Source organism: Rhagoletis pomonella, unplaced genomic scaffold, assembly GCF_013731165.1.
Source record: "Rhagoletis pomonella isolate Grant_MI unplaced genomic scaffold, Rhpom_1.0 Rhpom_scaffold_00008, whole genome shotgun sequence".
Taxonomy (NCBI): domain Eukaryota; kingdom Metazoa; phylum Arthropoda; class Insecta; order Diptera; family Tephritidae; genus Rhagoletis; species Rhagoletis pomonella.
The window spans coordinates 46,666,547-46,669,780 of NW_023458562.1; the positions used below are offsets into that span (position 1 = coordinate 46,666,547).

The following is a 3,234-nucleotide window of genomic DNA, read 5'->3' on the forward strand; positions in this document are numbered from 1 at the left end:
AAAGGAAATAAAACTCGGCAAAATGGATGAAGGGATTAACTTAACTCATTAGCATTACCGCATTGCGTGAGAGAAATGCACGTGGAACAGAAACAAGTTTGGATTATTTGAAATGCGTGTTTGTAAACGATTGTTAGCTTCTTACGGGTATTAATTCCACAGTCGAATTAGTTTGAGAGGCTATATTTCGTCCGGAATATCTTTTGCCATATCGACGGCCCGGGCTACTTCATATCAACTGGTCGATAGCCGTTAATCTAGCCCATCTTTAACGCCGTTCGAAAGACTATTTTAACTCGATTAACTAACCTAACTTTGTACTAACTCAGCGCTGTCAGAGATACTGTCCCATCTCACCTGTGTCAGACAAATAGGCTCGTCTGAGTTAGGACAGTTTGTCTGGAAAGCGGAGGCTATGTGCGTGCTGATCAATATTTTGCAATTGAAATTGTAGGTAAACAATCAGCGGGGTGTGCCGCCTTGAGGCTAAGGGAACTACCAGGCTGGAGAGACACTTAGGATGGCCACACCGTAGTCCTAAATAACGTAAATATAACGGACATGGATTACTGTGCACCAAGTCTGAACTTCACAAATAGGTATAGGATTTCAATTCCAGGCAGAACATGCTGGTCAAGAGGGGCTCCTGATGAAAATGGATCATTATACCTCAACACCGATGGCTCTAAGCAAGACGCTTACCCAACCACTGCAGCGTCTTTCAAGCTGAAGTCCCTGCTATACAGGAGGCGGTTGAGCACCTACGCGCAAGAGAAGTCATACGTAACAATCCACACTACTATGGTTGTCGAGGTAGACGTCGATACCATTTTTTTTATAAAAAAAAAAATTGCTCTCGTAAGTCGAACTCCAGCTACGCTGACCACAGTACTCAAAAATACCGTACTTTTTTTATGAAAAAAAATACATCGACATCGCCAACCATTGGGCCACACTTTAAGCGCTCAATTCTATCACATGCAGTTAAAAACCCATAAGGGACTGTCGCAAATCTCTAATTGAGATGGCACAGCAGACTGCTCAGGCAATGAAAAGACAGATGAACTTGCTAGAGAAGGCACATCCATTCTACTTCCATACATGCCAGCTCATTTTAATAATAAATATCTCTTAAACTAGCAAGGGATAGGTGGGTTAGTCTCACCATTTCAACAGTACGAAACTTACTTGGCCAAAATGGGACAAAAAGCAGTCGAAGGATCTCCTTATGTTGAGGGACCTAGCTGCAGCTGTAGGTCTGTTGCTATCGGAAGGTACGCGGAGAGGTTAGGGGTCCCCCATAACGACTTTCGCAGAAGCTGCAGAAAAGAAGAAGAGCCATAAACCTTTCGGCACCTGTTATGAGAATGCCCCGCACTCTGTAGAAGAAGACGAAAGTTTATGGGTTCAGGATTCTTTGAAGACCTAACCGACGTAGCCGAGGTAGGAATACTGCAACTTCTGGGTTTCGCGAAATCCAGACGATGGATTGAGTAGGAGGGTTATAACTATCCGTGTGGTATTACAACGGGCCCATAACCTAAGGGCCTACGTGAGCTAGTGGGGTCACTGGCGGCCACTTCAATCTAACCTAACCTAACCTTCTAGAAATCTCTCCAACCTGATCCCAGATACCTACACTGGTACACTTACGGTTCAAGGATGGAGGACAGAGCAGATGCAGGTATTTTCGGACCTAGCACTAAACTTGCAATTCCTATGGGCAATAAACCGTGAAAAGTGTTTGAAGGGCACCTTTCTAGTGATCTTTTCAGTTGTAGCCAAGCAGCCATCATTTGACTGCTAAAATCACTGCTTTGGCATGCTAAAAATTTTGACAGCCAAAAACACGGTAACACTTCCTCTGTATCTGGCCATTGTGGAATTGAAGGCAATGTGGTAACTGACGAGCTTGCACGAGAATGATCGCTAACTGCCTTTCTGGGACCTGAAAAATGCTGTGATTTATGAGGGTCCTCTTTGAGAGCCATACTGAGTGGGTACACTCGGAACACAGTAAGTACTGGGGAGCGGTGAGGGGCCATAGACACGCCAGGCTCTTCGGATACCCTTTCAACAGAAAGGATATTATTTTAGGAAACAACAGAAATGGCATCAGGCTACTTTTTGGGTACCTGACTGGTCACAGCCGATTGTGATTCCATTCGCACCGAATAGATGTGATCACAGAGTCCAAATTCCGGGTTTGCTTTGAAGATGATGAAACTTCAGAGCATATACTCTGTCACTGTTCGGCTTTGGTCAGACAAAGATTGACCCATTTTAAAGCTTCAAAGGTCGAATGCTTTGTTACAAGGAATTCGCCTACCAATGCCGTTTTAGGATTCATTAGAGAGGCCGAAGGTATCTTGGCCACACTGGGTTAGTAACTCTCTCTCTTTAAGATATCCAAAAACTCTTTCAGGTCGCGGTGTCTCTTGTCCAATCTTTCCAATCACGCCATGCTAAAATCTTGGAACTTATTCAGCTCTTAACTCTAGTTAAGCATTTGGTCGAAATGGCAACGTGAATGCTGGCAGTCTGAATCTACATAATATAACTTAGATTTGTGTCAAAAATGAGATTTGATGACCGGAAGCTCATAGCACCAAGCCTCCTCGATTCATACCAGAATATCAATTTATAGAATTAGCCTGAAAAGACCTAACCGATGATAGAAGACAGTTTTCGCTCTTTCCGTTAAAATTTCAGCAACCTCACATACGCGGTTTCGCAGAAATTTCTGGAAATGACTGTCTTACGCTAGAACTGCGGCCTCGCGGTCAAGGTGTACCCTGGCATTCCTTGTGTCTCTTTCTTATTTCGAGAACTGGCTGCACAATGTCAACCTTGGTCCATTACCTTTCCTTTCCGCATAGTTGAACTTTTGTGCTGCTTTGTGTGTTTGAACTCATGGCTCTTAAGTCAGCACAATAATTATACTCATTAAAAATAATTCTTGCAAGCAAATAATGCAGAGCAATTGAAAACAATTTCAGTTCAAAGCTGTACCCTTTTTCCTTCACTCCTTAAAACATTTCAAACCTGTGCGGCAACAAGATAAAAAACGACATCACATCATTGGGCACAAAGCCAACAGCCAATCAGCCATTGTGCCTCGGCTGCCGCTTGCCACTGTCATTAAATAATAACTCCTAGAGAATTTTACTTTCCATTTCGCCATTTATTTGCTATTCATTTTATTTTTGCACTTGTGCCAGCTGGACGGTCCAG

General features: G+C 43.4%; 1 protein-coding gene across 1 annotated transcript in view; it reads left to right on the forward strand.

The window, feature by feature from the left end:
* The window catches only part of LOC118744998, a gene marked incomplete in the record, with an annotated part of 61,285 nt that overhangs the window by 5,319 nt on the left and 52,732 nt on the right, over positions 1-3,234 (forward strand).